Genomic DNA, 21,054 nt, shown 5'->3' with positions numbered 1-21,054 from the left:
AGAATTCATGTTTCACTTCCTACCCTGGAGGAGTGGCTCCTCCTGCAACCTTTCCAACCCAGAGTTATCACTTTTCTGCTGCTTCCCCCTCTAACACAGCAGCTGTGAGAAGTGCTGTCTGCAGGTGGCAAAAAGCAGAGTAATTTTTTACATCAGTTCACTGTTAATGGTGTTGTGGCTTGAAGAAAGTTGAGTTTGATTGAAATGGAAATGACAGAAGGGGCAGGAAAGAAAAGATTACAGAACTTTAGACAAAGCAGGTGTATGGATTGCATTTCTATCCTTTCTGCAAACATGGAGGCTGTGTGGGCTAGATCCAGGAAAGTGTCCCAGCTGTAATACAAGCACTTTGACAAGCACATATTAAAACATAGCCAGGCTTTCCACTAACACTAAGGCAAACACAACCTGCTGGGATTAGCATCTGTGCAGAGGTTACAATCCTTCCACGTTGCTTTTCAGTGCATTAGGCTGAAAAACATGCTCAAGGATGCTCACGTGCATGGGAGATTGTCGATATTTGTGCTGAAAATCCATTCAAATTCAGAAATTAAAGCTAACATGAAGCCTTCTTGATCCTCTTAAGGCTGTGACCTGATTGTGGAAACATTTCTCTTTGCTTGTTTTTCTAAAATACAGAGAAGCAAGGCAGAGGCTTGACTGAAGATGGATTCAGTCTTGCCAGGAGGCCTGAAGGTGTTCCCCAGTTGCATTGCCCATCAATTTTTAATGCTTCCATTTCCCCTCCAGCTCACAATGGACAAAAGCTCCCCTAGTCAGGATATTCTCTGATTCTGTGGTGCCCAAGAGTGTCAGCCAAAACTGGTATGAATTTACACCCCCGGCCAAGAAGCAACACTCCCAGGCACAGCAACCCTTCAGCCTCACCCATGCAAGAGGGAACAAGCTGGGTTTGACAGCACTTCTGAGGGAATGTGGTGGAGCCTCATGCTGTTGGCCCTTTTTCTTCTGCCAGAGCTGTCAAGCTGAGGCTGTGCTCGAGCGCTACAGTTTGCCATGTGACATTTCAGATGGGAAGCAAAAGAACAGCTTTGCCAACCACCGCTCTCAGGTTCTCCACTAAATAAAAACCAGATTACTGACATTTGCTGTGTCTGAGAGAAAGGCAGGTCTGTCGTTTTTACAAACAATAAAGGGTGCAGAAAAACAAACGTATTCCCTCAGAGCCAAGCACAGTTCCCTTCATGCCTGGGAATCCCATGGAAGGGAAAGGCATCATGCTGTTCTAACAAGAAAAGATTTGACCAAAAATACCCAACCAAATTCAGCAACTGCGACACATTTCTTTGGATTTGTTTGTCTGTTTCAGTTCTCAGGTTTTTTGGCTTTTAAAGAAAGCAGTCACAGGCAGACTTCTCCATGGGTCCCACCATCACCAGTGTTAGCAGGGGGACCTCTGCCCTCCAGAGCTTTCCCTGGGCTTTGCCAGACTGATTTTAGCACCACCAAAAGTCACGCTCTGAGTTTCATTAAAAAAACGCTGATGTGAAAAACAGATAATTTTCTCACTTTGAAAAAGTAGCAGGGAGTCAGACAGCAGAACCTAAATGTCAACTGCAAGGGAAGTCACAGGTTTTTTTCTGTTCTCAGCAGACTTCTTTTCAAGGTGTGAATTTGCTGATGCCTAACCAAGGTTAAACTTATGCTGTGTTGAGAGGGAAAGGGGACGGAGAGAAGGAAAAACCGTTTCATCCAGTGGTGTGTTTCAAACTTGCAGACACCAAATGTCTTGAATATCCTTTGAAATCAATCAACAGATTCCAAAATTTTTATCCAAGGATCCATTTTATACATTTACACATATAACACTGTAGTTGCATAAGATTCATGGTGTTAAGAAACTTTGGTAAATTTTACTTATTTCCTTTACTCTTTTGAAACCATCATATGCCAAATCGCCCTTCTCAAGTCCTGCTGGAGGACTTGCTGTAGGTCCTAACAGGCTGGGATGTCAAGGTTGTGTTGTGCAACAGCCTGAAGCTGTGTCAGGGAAGGTTTAGGTTGGATATTAGGAAAAGGTTCTTCACTTAGAGGGTGGCTGAGCACTGGAATAGGATCTCCAGGGAAGTGGTCACAGCACGAAGCCTCACAGAGCTCAAGAAGCATTTGGACAGAACTCTCATGTGTGACTTTTGGGGTTGTCCTCTGCAGGGCCAGGAGTTGAACTCGATGATTCTTGTGGATCACTTCCAACTGAGGATATTCTATGATCTATGCTTCCAGGTCATCCCTTAACCACAGAGGAGGACTGCATACTTTGAACAATGTTATCAGAAGCATAAAGCACTCTCAGACCATTCTGGTTTAGAGGATACCGGTTTAGTGCCTTTCAGGGAAGAGGTAAAAATATCCTTAAAAAAAAATAACATCTGAGGATCTCCTGATATTCATCTCTATATGTTTGTGTCTACTGAGGAATCACCTCATCCCTCTGTGCCTGTGACCCCAAGCCCCCTATTATTCTTTTTCAGTTTTTGAAGCCCTTGGCTGCCTCTGCAGTGACTTCTGGTAAGAGAGACCTCGACAAGTTAGAAATAAATGAAAACTTGTGATGGTGTCAGGTGCTCTGCTCCTGTTCCTCTGAATTTATGGTGGTTCTTTACACCACAGATCTAGACATGAGTTGTAGACACAAAGGTTGACAACCTGAGGCAAGGGCCTTGGCTATAAAGTGACATCAGCTCCTGAATCCCAGCTTGAGTCTGTGACAGCTGGGTCACCCCTGTGCCTCACAGTACTCAGAACCACTAATGGGAGTTGTTAAATATATCCTGTATAGCCTCAGGAATGGGCAGCCTCCTCCCTTCATCGGTCAGGGGACTAAGGGCATCTCCTCCCAGAGGACAGGGGACACTGCTGCACTCAGCCCAGGCCTGTGTGGTCTCCCCTTGACTCTGCCCCCAGGCTCTTCTTTGTCATCTTTGTTTTCTCCTTCTTCTTCTTCTTTTCTTCTTCTTCTCCCTCTTCTTTCTCCTCTTCCTCTTTCTCATCACTTTTTTCTTCTTTATCTTCTTTCATCTTCCTCTTCCTTATTTCTTCTTTTCCTCCTCCTCTTCCTCATCATCATCATCTTTCTCCTTCCTCTTCTTCCTCCTCCTCTTCCTCCTCATCATCTTCATGTTCTTTTTCTTAGAATCATAGAATATTTTGTGTTGGAAGCAACCTTAAGGGTCATCCTGTTCCAACCCACAGCCGTGGGCAAGGACACCTTCCACTATCCCAGATTGCTCCAAGCCTCATCCAACCTGGTCTTGAACACTTCCAGGGATGGGGCAGCCACAGCGTCTCTGGGCAACCTGTGCTAATGCGTCACTACCCCCACAGAGATTTTTCCTAATATCCCATCTAAACCTGTCCTCTGCAGTTTAAAGCAATTCTTGCTTCTCCTGTCACTCCACACTTTTGTCCAAAATCCCTCTCCAGCTCTCTTGGAGATCCTTTAGGCATTGGAAAGGGCTCTAACTTTTCTGCGAAGCTTTCTCTTCTGCAGGCTGAACCGCCCCAGCTCTCCCAGCCCAGTCCGGTTTCCACAGCCGAGGTGCTCCAGTGCTGCCGCTCGCTCCATTTCTTTCTCGTTCCTTTCCCCCCCTTCCCTCACACTCCCCTCACCCCTTGGCCCCGCCCACTCCCACAGGCCCCGCCCCTTTCCCGGCCACGCCCATGCAACCCAGAGGCCACGCCCCCTCGGCCGGCTGTTACCTCCTCATTGGCTGCTGCAGGCGCCACGTGACGCGGCGGCGGCGCGCGCGGGGGCGGGGCCGGGTGCGCGGGCGCGCTCGGGGCGGCGGCGGCGGCGGCTGCATGTGCGGGCGGGGGGCGGCGAACGGGGCCGGGCGGGCGGCGAGCGGAGCCGGGCGCGGGGCGAGCGCAGCTCAGAGGAGCCGAGCCGAGCGGAGCCGGCACGCAGGTCAGTGTGCGGGCGCGGAGGCGGGAGGGCGAAGGGAAGCGGCGACGGTGGCGGTGGCCGCACGTGGGTCCGCCCGCGCAACAATGCGGGCGGGAGGGGTCCGTGCGCCGCCGGCTGCGGGGCCACCGCGGCGTGCGGAGGAGGCTGCGCGATGCGATGTCTGCCCGGAGCGGGGTGATGGCTCCGCTGTAGCCATCCTCGGGCTGTGGTGGGGGGGCAGCAGCGTGCGTGGCCCCCCCCGACCCCCAGCGAGGCGTTTCACCTTCAGATTGAACCCAAAGTTAAGGGAGGGGAGTTACAGCCCCGGTGTGCGGGCATCACGCACGGTGCTTCCTCCCCGCCGTAGCCCCGCTGGGAGCCCACGCGCGATGCCGCAGTCCCCCACCCCATGGTGCGGACACGGAGCATCCCGGCGGAGCCCATGCCGCCGCGCTCCGTGGGTGGGACCTGGCGTGGGCACTGTCAGGGCTCCACAGGGCCTCTCCACCCCCGTCCGGGGCTGGACGCAGCGATCGGTGTCACAAGGGGCCCAAGGGGGAAGCACCGTGTTCCAGGCTGTCCGGTCTCGCCATCCCTAAGGATGTTTCCCTCTTCGTCAAGCGAATGAGGCTAACCTGCGTCGGTAGCTGCGGCAGGGATGGCCTCTCCTGGGTCGTGTTTGGAGCAGGCTGCCGAGGGAAGTGGTGGAATTACCATCTCTGGAAGTGTTCAGAAAACGTGGCTATGGCACATGGTGACATGGTTCAGTGGTGAACATGGTGGTGGTGCATTCATTAATGGTTGCACTTGGTGATCTTGGAGGTCTTTTCCAACCTGGATGAATCCGTATTTGAGCCTGTCTCGTTAGGCTAACAAGCCGTTCCTAGCCTTGCTATGGCGTGGGGGCTTGGCAATGCCGGTAGCTCCCATTCCCTGGGCAGGCAGGTCACATAGTAGGAGGACAGCCCGTGCCATGCCTTTCTCTGCCGTAGGTAAAGTGGATTTTTGCATGCGCCTGGAATTACTAATCCAAGCAATTAGCTGGAATCTGTCAAGTTTGTGCTGCTGCCAGTTTCTCCAGTTCATTTGGTTACAGCTTCATCTTTCTGGTCAAAGAACTCAAATGTAAACGGGCAACCGAGTGCCTGGAGCTGCTGGGTTGGGTTTATGTACGTCTTTCTGGCCAAAGGACGATCAGCAAAAACACTGAGCCTTAATGAAGTTGTATGTTTATTGGCAGCAGTGGAAAAAGAGTAATGTGGATAAATGGGGCTAGTGGCTTGTTTGTATACAAAATGTCGTGAATCTCCCTACCAGGTTGTGAGCTGGATTTAAACTCCACTGTTATAAGAATCACTCCTTTTTTTTTTTTTTTTTTTTTTGTCACATCATTTCTGATAGTGGATGTTTAAAATTCTGCAAGTGGATTTAAAGCTGAGGGCCTTGTGGGCTCACCAATGTTCTGCACCAGTATTAACAGTTTGTTGTCAGTTGGCTTCAGAGTTAACCACCCAGATGCTGGCTGGCAGGGGCTGATGCAGCACAATCCCCTGACCCAGCCACTTTCTGGGGATCTCAGATGCCAGAAAATTTGACAGCTGGGCAAGTGAAGAGACTTTTAACCTCTGGTAAGTGCTCCAACCTGAAATTTGTTCCTTTTGGGAATATTAAAACTTTAACTTTGGTTAACTTGTGTCAAAGGTGTGTGCCTTTGACATGATGAGACATCACCCTGTTGGCTCTGCTTAGGGAGAGGGCTGCTTGCAGAAGCAAAAAGCTTTTGTTACAGCTATTTTATTTTTATGTGTGCCTTGATAGCTCAAAGGCTTCCAGTCAAGGCAATCCTGGGTGAGACACATCTGCTGTGATTGGCCTGTTAAGTGCATTTCTTTGATTTGACAGCAGAAGTGCCCAGAGAAACATCAAAAACCCCAACATTAAGGCATGTTTCCAGCTTCATCATCCCTTGCAAGCCATGGAAATCAGTGGCTTGAAATCCAGCAGCACTTGATGTTAAAATAGTGAACAGTAAACATCGTCTCCTATCAATAACTTTAATTATGGTTTGGGTTTTGTCTTAAATAGACACACATTGTCATAGGGAATCAAAGTTTAGCATCCAGATGTGCTCAGTGGGGTGGTAGCGTCTTTGGACAGGGTGTAACACGCTTTTATAGCTTAAATTAAAATAAAAAAGGGGTTTAGCAGCGTAGCATGCTGTTGTGTAAGAAAACTGCCAACTTTTGGGCTGAGACTGCGTGGTTTCTGGGCATCGTGTGCTGTGGCATGTTGGCGGGTGGTGTTCCCAGGCAGCTTTGGATGGGGAGAGCAAGTTTTACCACTCTACAGCTGAACCCTGATGGGGATTTTCAACCATAAAACAAAGTGCAGAGGAGGCTTTTTCTGTGCCACAGATAGCCAAACTGAAAGCAAAAATAAACACCTGTGAAAGCTGGGGTTTTTTGGTCATTGACAGAAAAGGAAAGTGCTGGTCTAGGGGCGGGTGTGAAGTCCAGTGTTCATTACGTTCCTAATCTGGAAAATACAGACTGTGGCACGTGGCAGCAGCCTGCATGGCTAATTTTACATCTTGTCCTTTTCCCTTTCTGATTTAACCCAAAATTAAGGAAAGGAAGCAGCACCCATTGGCCTATTAAATGTTCATTTTTGCCAAGTTACACCACTTTGCGAACACGAGACACAACCGGATTCCTGTGGCAAGGAGCCCTTAAAATTTCAACAGCTCTACCTATAAATATAGTCACCGTGAAAGGCAATCCGGCTTTAAAAGAAAAAAAAAAAGCAACCATGCTCTTTTTTTAGTCCCACTGTATCTGCTTGACTTTAGTGCCATGCGATGCATCTCCAGCCGGGCGGTGAAGCCGAGGCGGTGTGGAACATTCAGTCTCCTGATTCCTCTTGCTAATTTATGTGAAGAATGGGTGCAAGCAGAGAAAAAAAAAATTTGTTTTAGTTCTCCTGAAGATTTCTGGGGATGGGACAGTGGGGCTGGATCTCTGCAGCCACATCATGGCCTTTTGCAGAGGGATCTTTGGTGATTGCTTGGTCCTGGTGAGCTCCCAGGAGCTGCTGCTCTGCAGGGCAGTGTGGGATGGAGCCTGAAGCATCCCTTGGCTCTAAAGCAATGTCCCAGGTGAAAATTAAAGGGAAGAAAGAAGCTGGCTGCCACCTCACCCCAGAGGTGTCTGGGCTCACCCACTGCTCTCTGACGCAACCACAGCAGCTCGGGGAGCTTGGGGGCTGGTTTTGGACATGCCCAGGGTTGCCCAGGGACAGGCTGGCCTCGGGAGTGGGTACAGCGTGTTCTGGGCACTCCTCCAGGCCAATGGGACCCCCCACCAGCCCCAGATGATGCAGTGGGGTGATGGCCACTGGCACATCCTGGTGGAGAAGACAGCACTGCCTGCAGGGCTGGGATTTAGGTGGAGAAGCTCCAAGGGAGGGTGGTTTTGCAGCTTAGTGATGCTTTTCAGCGTGCCCTGTTTGCATGGCAGAAATCCACCTTTGTGGCCAGAGCAGCTGGGTCACCTTGCAGTGCCAAAACCTGCTGGGTATGGTTGGGATGGGGCACGGGCTGGGAAGCATGTGGGAGTGGGGAGGGAATGCTCAGAGCAGGGAATTGCTGCGTGTGCACTTGGGTGAAGTGCTGAGCCCGGGCTGTGCGGGAGCTGCAGACAGAACCCACACGTGACCGTCTGAATTTCAGATGATTGCTGGACCACTTTGCCAACAGCCTCTCGCAGCTCATCAGCTGCAATATCACTTCTTCTTTTCTCCTTTTTTTTTCATTTCCTTTCCCCTTCCCCACCCTGCCTGATTTCTAAGCCGAAGCAGGAGGGATGAATACAGCACCAAGGGTGGCTGCAGCTGCGCGGGGTTTGTATCCAAATGGTTTCCTGGAAGGCAAGTTTTTTTGTTGTTTTTCAATCTTAAAAATATTTTTACAGTGCGTGTCTCGTATCGGGGCTGTTTGGATGTCAGGTTTAGTTTCCCATGACATGGAGTGATTAGAGGAGGGAGGGGAAGGAGGAGCTGGGTGCTGTTTTATGTGCAGATCTCTCTGCAGCAGTATCGTTGCCTATTGATGGTAAATGTGTTTCCTCTCATCTCTGTGATAGTTCTCGGAGATTTCCTCTTTTACGTCACTGCAGTTAATAAGATGTTTAACTTGTGAGCTGGGGGCGATGTGCTGCGTTATCATGTTGCAAGGAACAGGGGGGATGACGAAGTCCCGCACAGACTTGTGCTGGGAAGATCATATCAATGCTGGGGAGAACAGCTGGGTTTGGAGTCAAACCATTGCCTTTCACCCTTAATGAACCTGACCTGGCTGCATCGCATTTTTTTTATCGTGACAATTATTACTTTCCTTCTAATACTGAGAGACGCAACTCAGTCCTCTCTGCTGCATTGCTGGAGTCAAGGGTGCACCTTGATTTTTTTTAAGCAGATTGTATCTGCCTGGCTAGATTTTTCCTCTTTTTTCCTCTTTTTTGGGGGACCACTGAAGCATTTCATGAGAGCACCTGATGGCTTTTTGTGGTGATGCTGCAAGCGCAGTAACTGCAGATCCAGAGCCCTCTCCAGGAAAGTCCTTGTCTGTGTGTTTTGTGTGTCACCGGTTTATTATAGAGTTAAGAAAGTGTTGCTGTTGTACATGCCTTGACCAGGAATAGCCTCCTTCCTGCCACAGTTCGCAAGGCGAGCTCATGGAGGGCAGGCAAGTTGGTCAATAAACGGTCTAAGCGGCGCCCTAGGGAGTTCTGAACCAAAATGGGAACACTTGTGTCCTTCAGCTCCTCCTTCCTTGCCAAGTTGATTTCTTCCCCCAGCTCCTTCTCCAGCTTGCCACTCAAACCCTCTTCATTCTGCTGTGTTTTTCCACAAATGTTTTTCATGTGTGACAGCAGGGAGAAGAAAGCCACAAGTGCTGCAGGGGGCTGATGCCTATCAGGCCAACCCTTGCCTGTGGCTTTGGGGGCCCTTTCACTTTGGTGACTTGGTGGCTGCAGGTGGGTTCACATCTGGCAGTTGTTGGGCTTGGAGTTGTCTCTGTCTGCCACCAGACCCAACCCAGTCACCTGCACCTATTCCAAGGCTCCCAGCTCATTTTGAGCTGGGTTTGAGTCAGGTGGGGTGGCCATGGTATGCCTCTGGTGTGGAGGAGAGAAGGGCTCCGTAGCCTTATCAGGTAAATGGAGACATGGAGGGTTTGCAGGAGGAACAACCACAGCTCTGGTGGTGGCATTTTCCAGCCTTTCATCAGGACCTGTTGCTCACAGGCCTGATGACATTTAGCTGCTGACTTGCTGTCACTGATTTTGCTCAATAACCCTTTTCTTTTTAACACTAAAATGCTGCTTAAGAAACAACATGCCACCAACATGTTCTGATGTTGATTTGGTTTTTGGGAGGCTCACAGCCTCCCAGTTCTGCTTTTGCTCTGGGGAAGAAACAACATGGTTGAGTGCAATTTTCAGCCCTCATGGGAACAGGGTCTTAAAAGATAACCCTACCACATCCCAGCTCACACCCTCACTGCTGGATGTGGGAGTCAATTTTTCTCACTCCTGCCATGCACAACAGCCCCTCTCTGTGCTTTTGCTGCGAGCTGGGAAAGGGGGAATTTTGGGTGCAACTCCAGGCAGTGCTGGCTCGGCACATGTCCCCAAGTGTCCCAGCTGGGCGGCTGCCCGGGGCCCCCTTCATGCAAACGGGGTCAGCAGCTGGGAAATAGCAGAGCAAAGTGCCTCCCTGGTAATTCCCAGCTGCCGTTAAAGCGGCTTTAAAATAAATTCCCTCAAAGAGCAATTCCAAGTATTTGAGGGTTTGAACTTTTCTGGAGAAGGGTTTGGGAGCTGCCGGCTACCGCACTGCACCCTGGCACGCTGAGGAAAGGCGCCAGGGCAATTGCCCTGATTATCTTAACATCTAAAAAACACTTTTTTGATGTCTAGATGATGTTTATTTATTAGCTGCATGTGCAACACAACTGTTGGAAATGAGGCACTGCTGGAGGCAGAGTTGGGCTAAACTGGGAAGATGGGTGGCTGAGCAGTGTCCTGGGCTGGAGGCAATGCCCAAGGCTCAGTGACCCTCACTGTGCCATCCTACCTGGCCACCAGTGCTTACCCAGGGGGGCAGCACAGCCGGGTGCTCCTCGCTGCACATTCCATGGCCAGCTCTGCTTGGTAACACGGGCACAACAGAAAACAAACTTTGCAGCAAGCTTTGCTCTCCCAGAGCCCCTGAAGGTTGCTTAAAAAAAAAAAACAAAACAAAAAACTTCAGAGCAATGTGGTCTTTCTTTTTCTCATGCTCATGAAAATTCTCATACCAAACCAGTAACCTCCACTGCCCCCAGTTCATTATTTTTTAAGGTGGCGTTAGGGGGCATTTAAGGGAAGGCTTGTCCCAGCCTCTGTGTCCCCTCCTCTCCTACATCCTGTCACGGCAAATTACAGCTTCATTCATGCTTGTGTGACAGGCACTAAAAGGGGGAGGTTTGGTCAACAAACTGGAAAGTTGGTCTCATCCCTGAAAGGCTCTGGATGTCCCTGTGCTGGTGCTCCCCAGGGTGATGCGTTACTGCATCCCGGCTGGTGCAACTTTTTGGTCACGGGAATGTCCCCGTGAAGCTGAGTACCCCAAGCTGGGGACAGCCAAGCTCTTCCCTGCAGACACAGTGCTGGGCTCTTGCCCAAGTCCCCTCTCCAGGGCCCTGGCACCAGTGCAAGTGCAGCCAGGCTGAAGGCTGGTGATTAAATCCATGATCCAGGTCACTCCTGCCCCTCTCAGTGCCCCAAAAAATAAGGATGCTGATAGAAAACTACATCTAGTTGGGGATATCACACCTCTCTGAGTGGTTCAGTGTGTGTGGGGGTGAACTGAGCTAATTTGGGTTAAAACCACCCTAGAAAAAACACTGCAGCTGGGGGTTCTTCCCCACATACCCTTCATTGCCATGGCTAAGCTGCTCTCAGCTCAAGTCGATTTCGTTCATGGGCTGACCTTTACTCTGACAGCTTCTTACTGAACTTTCTATCTATCATATATGTAATTTTTAATTTTTTTTTTTTTTTCTGTGTGAACGTGACAGAGCTGTCTTCTGAGGTGGCAGAAAACACAGCTCTCCCCTTAAGGACAGGCAGGTAAACCTACACATGGTACAGGGAGGTTTGCTGTGGATGGGACAACACTGGGTACAGTCCCAGCCCAAAGTCACATCTACTGGACCACACACTTAGCTCTTTTTTTTTCTTTTTTTTTTCTTTTTTTTTTCCCCTCCCAAGCTAATCCCTCCAGCCCCTTAGGCTTTTTTGTTGTTGTTGTTGTTGTTGTTGCTCCTCTCTGAATTCCTTCTAATTTGCAGGCTCACTGCCAGCATCCAACGCACTATAAAAAGGGGACTTGTTCTTCAAGCTTCCCTCTGGTACAGAGCGTTTGCACAAATAGCAACACGCTTGACAAGTAGGTCTGATTCCCCCTGCTATTACCAAAATGCTCGTAGGGTGCTCAGGGAGTAGAGCTGCTGTCTCAAGACAAGCCAAGCTGAATTTCACACAGGGCCCTGAGCCCAATTCCCAGCCGGTGTTTAAACTCCTGTCAGCTGGAAAAACGGGGTTGTGTGTTTTTATTTTCCTTCCTGTGTAGCTTCCCTCTCCCTCCGAGAGCGAGTGGATGCATCCCTGCGTATCCCACCTGCACAGGTGGGATGTGGGCTGTGGCTGCAGACCCATGTCCTGCTAAGGCAGCCCCAGGGCAACCACCAGTTTTTGGCTGGTCTCTCCCCTCCCTCCCCACCCTCACAAGCAGCCGTGACACAAACCCCTTGCCAGCTTCCTTCTTAAAACTAATGAGCTGTTTGACCCTGGCAAGTCCTCTGGGAAAGCTGTTGCCAGAGCCTTGCTGCTCGCACGGATACAAACTGCTCTTGTTTCCAGTTTAAATTTATTTGTGGATGACTCGTACCCATTTGGCCTTGTTCTTCTTGTACCCGCAGTGGCTTTTAGCTTGGATGGCTCCTTTCCCTGCTCTGGTATTTATCCTCTGGCAGGCTTTACCAAGTGCCATGGGTCTGCCAACCTAAATAACCCCAGAGCTTCTGGTGGAGCATCGCTGGAGGGGGTGTAAGGGCATCTAGGCTTCCTCATTCCTGCAGTGGAGACAGCCTCAGTGACTTAATTTGCAGCTCACCCATTGAAAAGGAAAATCCACCGTGCCTCCTTTTGGCATCCTCATTGGGGATGGTCTGCAGAAGGACAACCCTGACCATCCTCACCACTGACAAAGGCTCTTCGATTTGAAACCATTATCTAATTTCATTAGCACACTTCTCTTTTGGAATGCAAATGCCATTTTGGCAGAAGATGAGCTTTTTTTTCCTAGTGCAGCCTTCAGTAGCACCTTTCCCTCTCCTTTCTGGTAGTGCCAGGGCTCGTGTTGCTGCCTGTGCTAATCTCAGCCCTGGTGTTGTGGAGCAGACATTTCCCATGCACAGCTGTGCCAGGCACTTTGCTCAAAGGCTGAAGTGGATTTGAAATGTGAAAGTTCACCAGGTCAAAATACACACGTGGCTCCTTACCACTGGTCTGCTTTTGGACGTGTTGAACCATCTAGGATGTTATGGCAAGAGCTGCAAGGTGTTTGCTTTCTGCCCAGGATGATAATTTTTCACCACACCTTTACTGGCATCTTTGCCATGGGTTTTGCCTTTTATGTGCTTTCTTTGGGAGCTCTGTGCTTATTCCTGGTGATGCTGAGATGCTGGCTTATCCATCCCAGTTTAGACCCCTGCCTTCTTCTTGGCAGGTAGAACTTGACTGGTACCTTTGATGGAAGGAAGAATGCTTCGGGTGCCATCACTCACCAGCTCCTTATTTCCTCCAAGTTTCCCTTTAGTTAAGAACCTCTTTTTTTCTTTTTTCATTCTGCCTAATCTAAACTGCACCAGCATGTGTCCATTTGAGGCAGGATTTTATATTCCCCTGCAGTGTCCTTCCATCATTCTGTGCCCTCGTTAAACCACGCGTAAATTGGCATCATTGAGGAGGAGCTGGCCTCTGCGGTTATTAGCAGGATTATTCTCATCTCCTGGTTTCCAGTGAAGCTGCTGGGCTGGTGTAACACAATTCCTACTAATGCTCATCTCCACTGTCAGGGAGAGCGATGCTGATGGGGCACTGAGCACCAGCAGCAGATACCAGGAGGAAACCAGCAGACCCCTTCACATCTTTCCACATTAAGTGATTTTTTACCCCCAGCTCCTCTCCTTCAGGCCGTGGTTGTTTAGCACATCATATTGGGCATGAACTTCCCCTCCTGAATCTTTTCTGAGCAGCCTGTGGGCTCCTTCACAGCTGCAGCTCCAGCACGGGAATGCATCACATCCTGCGCTCATCGCTGGGTTTGCTTTGTGCATCGTGTTTTCTCACTGCCTAAATCAGCATCCACAGCCTCCAGCACTCAGAGTGGGTACAGCTGGGCATTTTCTGCCTGCAGTTGATCTTCCTTGTTCCTCACTCCCTGATTATTTGATTTCTCACTGTATTTAAAGGAGAGGTCAGTGTGTTTTGCAACCTTCTCCTATTACTAATTTCTTAGAAACGAAGGGGAAGGAGCCACAAGCAATAAAGAGCCTGAGGTTTGAGGACTCGCTGTTTATTTGTCAAAGTTAGAAATGCAGTGACTCAAGAGGACGAGAGAAAATCCTCAATGCAGATGTACCTCATTTAAGTTTAGGCTTGTGTAGGTCATATTTGGGCGTTGTGGATTTCCTCCCACTACAGTTTTAGATGGAGCTGTTATCACTGCCATTACTGCAAATAACATCTTGGTTTTGCCTTCTGTACCTCGTTTTTGCACCCCCCCAGCCTGACCTTCCTGCACCATGCCCATGTGATGCCGGGGGAGCAGTGGTGCCCATCTCAGTGGCATTAGGGCACCCCATGCAGTGGGATTGGATTGCACATGGCTGATGGCAAGTGGGTGAAAATAAACCAGTACTAAGGGTGCAAATGTTGCCAAGGAGGCTGGGACTGGCCATCAGCTGTCGGGAAGAGGGGATAAGGAGCAGCAAGGGTGGCTTGGATTCCAAAGACAAAGATGCTCAGAAGCCCTAAAGGGACAAAAATAGGTGTCTGGGTCATTCAAGAGGGTTTGAGGACCGCTTAAGATCTTTTCCCCTCGGAAGCAGCAATTACCAGATGAAAGGGAATGTCTTCAAGCTGGCATTTTGGAGCATCTGGTTTGTGTTTGGCACATTTACTGGGGAAAGCAGGGAAGGCTGGAAGGCTGCTGGGTGGGTCAGCGGCTGGGCGAGGCAGAGGTTGTCCTTCACAAGATGAGTCTGGTTGCTTATGAAATGCATTTTGACACCAGGAGTATTCCCACATCTCTCCTCCTTTTTGGACTGCATTGTCAATAACTTTCCAAAGCATTAATGCTGGGCACGAGCTGGATTTCTGCTTGTGGGAGGTTAAGGGGTGTCCCCACATGAAGTGGGGAATAAGGGGATGCACAAGTGGTTTTCTTTTTAGGTTTCGCCCTTCCTTGCTACAGAGGAGGCATTGGCATGTAATTACCGCCAGCTTTAATCCAGCCAGACCAACTGCCTTTCTGGCAAACCCAAATACAATAGGAGCCAAAGGTTATTGCATGCCCTAAATAAAACCATTACAGCCCTGGGGCCTCACCCAAGCCCAGACCACAAATCATCCAGGACTGGCTCCATTCAGTTTTTCTGAGTCTGGAAGATCTGTATTGATGGCAATGACCCATAACATTTTTTTTCATTTTACTTTTTTTTTTTTTTTCCCATACTTTCCCCCTGCACACTCACAACCACTGCACACTCACAACCACTGTGGCACCTGCCAGGAGCAGCACATCTGGCCAGCCTTAGTGAGCTTTCCAGGGATGCACTTGGTTCAGTCTTTTGCTAAAATCATTAGTGGCTTTAATTGAAAGCAGAGATAGATGAAAGCACGTCACACAGACACACCATGGCGTGCATGGCTCAGCCCAGCACGTGGCTGTGACCAGAGTCCTCTCAACCTGCTGCCAGACACAGCCCAATGTTCTGCTCATCCATGGGATGCACTGAGATTTCAGGCACATAAGGACCCTTGTGGCCTGGAGTAGCCACCAGTTACTGTTCCAAACTGGAGTAACTTTACTCTGAAACCTAAGGGATTTTGCTCTCTATCCCTGAGCAAATACAGCCCAAAGAGATGCAAATGCATGACCTCACCCAGATCTCAAGAGATAAATATTGCATCTCAATGAGCACACCCCTATCTTTTGCCTCAGTCTGAGACTCTCTGAGTCCATCCTGATGCAGGGACTAGCCAGGCCAGGGAGGAAGTGTATGGTGGGAAAGGCTTTCTCCTCACCTCCCAGTTTATTTATTGGTGTCTCATGTTTTGGAGCACGATGGACACTGGTCCTGCTTCCATGCAGGGCTGCTCTGGCTCCTGGCATCCCCACAGAGCTTCTGGCAGGGAAAAATTACATTTCACAACCCGTCTTTCCAGGCTCCCACAAGACTACTGGAGGGAGAGGAATGTGCTGAGGAAAATATCCCAACTGCTGTTAAAAGGCACAGCTTTCCCTGCCCCTTTCTGGGATGGCCATTCCTTCACTGAACCAGACAGTCTGCTCCAGCTGGCAGCACCCAATGGAGCCAGCACTGTGTCACCTCCCCATATCACCCTGGGGTGTCTTTGCCCTCCTGGCCTCCCCTTCATGTGCAAATAATTGAAATTGTGATAAGCAGGCTCTTTTATGGAGAAATTCTGCTTTTCCCTCGAAGTGCTCCTGGGACAGAGCTCAGTCACTTTATATCTGGGCAATAAATCTCCAGGCTCTCCAGGGCACACCCACCACACAAGGCAGTAATGGGCCTGCCAGATGCTGTTCTGTCTGGGTGAAGAGCTTGACAGCCAGTGCAGCATCTGTTAATCATTTGCCAGGAGAGCCCAGGCAGTGAGGGAGTCTCAAGTTAAATCCCAGTTGGCCAATCCTTTTGAATCACAGTGAAGGTTTCTGGGCTACCTGGAGCTGAAACAACCTATGAGCTGCAGCAGCCTCTGATCCTGGTCTGAGAGATGCATCCCACACATCTCAGGAGGAAGGTGAGAAATCTTTCTCCTTGGTCCTTCTTCTTCTAAGAGGGATAAAATCTTCGCCAGGCCAAGGCTGAGGTAGCACTTTTCCTTGATCCCACTCATCTACTTTTGCTTCAAAATCCTGTGAGCATCAGATGAGAAGTGGCAGTGAAAAGCTTCGGGGAAGCTTGAAGTGGTTTGGTGTTGAGTCATCTCCTGGGTGATGGCATATGGACAAGGCTGAAAGCAGGGATGGCTTTCTCTGATGAGTCTTCTTTCAATATTCTACAATCCCAGTCGACACATTTTGCCTCCAGAAAGTAGAACACCTCCAGGTTCTCTGCAGAAGATCTTGTTGCATCTGGGGACAATCTGTTGCACTTGTTCTGATTTCTCTCCCAGGCTAATTACAAGCCTCTTGGACTCTCTCAGGTGGCTTTGGCAAGTGCTCTGCTTTTCTGCTGCTGGTGCCGGGGAGCCCTGGCCACAGCCATCAGGTCTTTCCCCAACTATTAGAAAGCAGTTACGCTCCTTGTGTGTCTTTTCATTGCCGGAAGCTGGTAAGTGGATGGATCCTACACAAATAAACTTCTCAAGGGCAGAGAGTCAAAATATCCCTGGGCTTGTTTGGTGGGAAAAGGTTAACCAGCATGAAGTCTATGAATTGCTGCTGACCCGACTGTTGACAAAATACAGTGTTATTAATTGAACTTGCAGGCAAACTGCCTGGGGATGTTTAGAAGGAACTTGTCCATCGCCAGGGCCGAGATCTCCCTGGGAGAAGATCTGTCTGGGCTCTTTGGAGATGCGCCTAGGCCTTGGCCATGGCTCTGGTTTGGGGTTTTGTTGTTGAGGATGTGTCAGTCTCAGTCTCCCACACTGGCCATGGGGCCACACAGATTCACCAGCAGCAGAGCTGTAGCAGTGAAGGACACGAGGAGCCTGTCAAGAAGCCTGGGACCAGGTGACTGAAATGGTCTCCTGATCTACTGGAAGATTATTTGCTTTTTTCATTGCTTGCTCATTTCAGGACTAAATATTGTTGGGCTGGACAACATTTGAAGTTCCTTTCCAACCCAAGCCATTCTGTGATTTTTGTGATGACTCTAATGAGGCTCCTGGGTCCCTAAATTCAGGTGTCTGCTCTCAAGCTGAATCCTACACCTGGACAGGAGCAGAAGCTTCATGATGAAGGTGAAATTCCAAAGTGTGACCTGTACTGTTCCCAGTGTGGTCCTAAATCCCAGCAGCTGTTCAGTGCTGCATTGACACTGATGACACTCACTGTCACCCTACCCTCAGCCCAGTGGCTTATTTTTGACTGTGGCAAGGCAGCGGTCAGTGCATGTCCCTGGTGCCATCTCAGCCTTTCAGCCACCATCATGGCAGCTCCAGAGCCAGCTGCTCCTCCCGTGGCTGGCAAGTTCCTTCACAGCATCTCATGGCCCTGCATGACAAACAGCTTGCTTCTCTAGGCCTGGGAGTGAGCAGAACACCCGTGCTGGCACCAGCCCAAGACAGAAGCTTTGGGAATCCTCCTCGACAGCATGACAGCAAATGCTCCTCTCCAGCAGGGCCAGTGCTGGGAGGCTCCCAGCAGCAAAGCCCGTCCCGGTGCAGGAAGAACTTGCCTTGGGCTGTGAGGTTTTCTGCACCTGCATGACTGAATGTGCTGGAAAACACCTTCCATGAGTGCCAGAGTGGTGGAATTCCAACTGCCAGCAGATAAACATGCCAGTGCCTGTCCTGCCATGCTTTGAGGAGGGGGTGGCACCTAGTGGAGGTGGGCAAAGGGGCTATGCCTTTTCCTCAGTTTCTCTAAAAAGCTGGTTGCCTCCTAGGTGAGGTCAGCCACATCCAGGTGGAGCCTCATACAGGTTAACTGAGCTCCTCAAGAGTGGCCACGTGCCTTGTAGCCCACAGGTGAAGCCACCACTCTGGGATGCTCAGCCTTGTCTAATTCAAGTTGGGCCATGCAAAAAATACCTAGAAGAGCCAAAGGGAACAAGATCCATCTGCCTGTTCTTCTTGCTCAGCTTCTGGACGTGGTCTTGCCCAGGCTGAAGTGGCCCCAGGGATGAAATGGTCCATCCAGGCTGGAGTTCAGAGCAGCTTGACCGTTCCCTGAGAGCAGCTGTGGCAAGCAGCCCACGTTTCACAAGTGGGGTTTTCCCATCAGGCTCTCCAGCTGCTATAAATAACAGGAAATGTTTTGTCATTTTCTACTCCAGAGAAGGTCAGGAGCTGGATTCTGTGGTCTTTGGAGCTTTAATAAGGTTGGAGATTTATGCAGTGTACCCAAAACTCCCCTGAGACAGCTTGCCTGAGGATGTTTGGCTCCTTGGCTCTAGGAGAAGTCCTGAATGCCAGCCTTTGACAAAGTTACCTTAGCCACCCTTTATGAGCTGTCAGGTCCTGCTAAATCCTTAATGTGCTCTTCATCTCCAGGCCAGATGCTAACCCTTGGATTGCTGCCGAACCAGCTCACGAGAGGTTTGAATCATCCTCTATCAGTGGTAGGAAAAGCTTCCACCATGGATCCCCAGGATGGATGGATCTAGAGACCAGCCACTGAGCTCGTGAGCTTGCTGAGAACTCACCTTCACAGAATTAAAGAACATGCCCTTGTGAGACCCCACCTGGAGAACTGTGCCCAGGCCTGGGGTTCTCAGCACAAGAAAGACATGGACCTGTCAGACCTGGCCCAGAGGAGGCCACAAAAATTATCAGAGGGCTGGAGCACCTCCTCCTGTTTGTGTTTGCAGCAGGATGGAAACCGAGCAAACTGAGTGGGAAGATCCATCTGGGGGTTTCTCAGACATCTAGACAGCTTTTCTGGGTCCTGGAGAGCCCCAAGCTCAGGTCTGTGCTGCCTGTCACCCCAGCAGCCACGCAGGGAGGAGGCAGAGCCCTGTTTGCCGCCTCTCCCATTTCCCCAGCAGATGTAGGAATGCTTTGATGTCCACTTCCCCAGCCCCAGTGCCCAGCACCAGGATTAACCACCAGTCAGATGCCTTCATTGACTCCAAATAAATCTTCTAAACTCAGACAAGTACTACAAGAGGGGTCCCAGCATTCCCCTCTTGCAGAATGAGGGTTAAAAGTAGTTTTTTCCCCTTGCACCTGCCCCTCTGAAGCCAAGGCTGTGTTTTATTTTGAAAGCCCAAGTTTCTTGGTGGTTGGCTCCTCTCCTGGGGCATATAGGCCAGGGATAAATAGAAAAATTGCCCATCTCAGTGGTACAAAGAAAGTGGACAGTATGGAAAATGCTCACATGGGTTGGAAGAAACTCTTCCCCCCCCCCTCCCCCCCAGTTTCTTTTTCCTGTAGCCAAGACAGAAATGCAGCTCTAGGGATGATTCTTCAAAAAAAATACTGAATTTTTCTCCTTTTTGCATGTTTATTAGAGTGTTTTATTTGTCTAGAAGTGGTTTTTGGGTCAAAGTTATCATGCCCTGTGCAGATCTCTGAAGCCTGGGTCAGTCCCACTTAAATGGTTTCAGCGAGGCTGAATTATTTTTTGTTAAAGCCCATGTGTTTACATTTCATAAGCTTATTTTAAAACACATATGTATACAAGAGCAGGCTTATTTATATGGCAAATTGGCCTGCTGTGTCCTTACCTGACTTAAGTGTTAAGGAAGCAGCCTTTTTTTAACTTTCTACAGGCACAGTTTAAAATAAAATACTGGTTTGCTCTGCGCCAGTGAATATGCCCAAGAGAGGAGGTCAGGACAAGGTCTTGTTTTCCAACTGTAAAATGTTATTTTGCTTATTTACAGAGCTTCCTCTCACCAGCCATCATTTTAGGTTAATATGTTAATGACAGCTATAGGTAAAAAAAAATCATGTATGTTCCCCAGAGTCTTGGCAAGCCAAAATCCCAAAGTAGCCAGGCTTCCCTGTGAAACAGCTTTTGGGAACTTTCCATCAGTAAAGCAGGATTTGCTGGGTGACCCATTCTACTCAGGTTCTTGGCAAGATTTCTGATTTTGAGTACCCCAAGAAATACTTGAGAAAAGCCTTTGTGGAGGGATCTTGGCATTTCCTACTAGCCCTGGAGGAAGGATTTCATTCTTGATTTTAATCCTCTGAACTGGTAATGCACCAGTCAGGCTGCAGGAAGGTGAGGATCACTTTTGGTGGTGCAGTTCAGTGATGGAGTGTGAGGAGATGTGTGTGGACCTTAAAGCAGGATGAGGAGGGTGAGGAGAGCCCCAGGGAACTACAAATTTACACAAAAGCAAAGGGAAGCTTTGACTGTGGGACACAAAATTAATCTTTCCCAAGGGCTGAGAAGCCCACATGTGTTTCTATGCCTGTGCTTGGAGAACTTTTTCTGCTTCTGTCAATCTTCCACATGGGGCTGGTGGATATGGACATGAAGTCCATAGCAGGTAATGAGACAAATGTTGACATTTACACCTAGGAGAGAGCTGGAGCAGACTCAGAGTGAGGGATGGTTTTCCATCCAGAGAAGCTGTAAACCAAAGCCCTGACCACTGCTGGTTATTTAAAGACTCCAGCAGCACTTCCTGACATGGGAAGGTGCTTGGCCCACGTTCAGCCTGGGCGACTGCTCTCTGCAAAGCCAAATAAACAGCAGCCACTTGAACTTTCCACCTTGCGGGCTCAGCCAGATGCCTCATCCTGGGCCATGACCGGGCACCATGCCTCGGATGGGCTTTGTGGATGAGCCTCTTTGGTGGATCCAGAGTGATTACCACATTTTGGGGTTGAGGGAGCATTTACTGTCTCTGAAGGACCCTAGTGAAAGAGTTTGTGGAGCTGAGAGAGAGTGTTTGGGAAGGGAGATCTGTGTCTCCATGCAGCTCCATGTCCTTCAGTGACCTTGGGCAGGGCAAAGGGAGGAAATTATATCCTTTAACTCCAGAAGTGTGCTTTAGATGCTACATCTCCTCAGAGGAGCACAGTTCAAGTAGCCAGGACCAGGAATCTCAGCCATCAATCAAGGCATGGCAGTAATGCGTGACTGCAGTGACGATGTGATCTGCAGGA

At 49.5% G+C, this 21,054-nt stretch overlaps 1 protein-coding gene across 2 annotated transcripts in view; it reads left to right on the top strand.

Annotated features, from left to right (window-relative positions):
* The first annotated feature begins 3,773 nt into the window (after positions 1 to 3,773).
* The window catches only part of PTP4A3 (protein tyrosine phosphatase 4A3), a 39,041-nt gene continuing 21,760 nt past the window's right edge, over positions 3,774 to 21,054 (top strand). For both annotated transcript variants that reach the window (XM_058831289.1, XM_058831291.1), the window contains exon 1: positions 3,774 to 3,928. The gene's annotated coding sequence lies outside the window, so the exon portion shown is untranslated. The remainder of the gene's footprint in view (positions 3,929 to 21,054) is intronic.

This window comes from Poecile atricapillus, chromosome 2, assembly GCF_030490865.1.
Source record: "Poecile atricapillus isolate bPoeAtr1 chromosome 2, bPoeAtr1.hap1, whole genome shotgun sequence".
NCBI classification, from domain to species: domain Eukaryota; kingdom Metazoa; phylum Chordata; class Aves; order Passeriformes; family Paridae; genus Poecile; species Poecile atricapillus.
The sequence above is the reverse complement of the archived record's forward strand: the minus strand, read 5'-3'. Positions and strand labels throughout refer to the sequence as shown.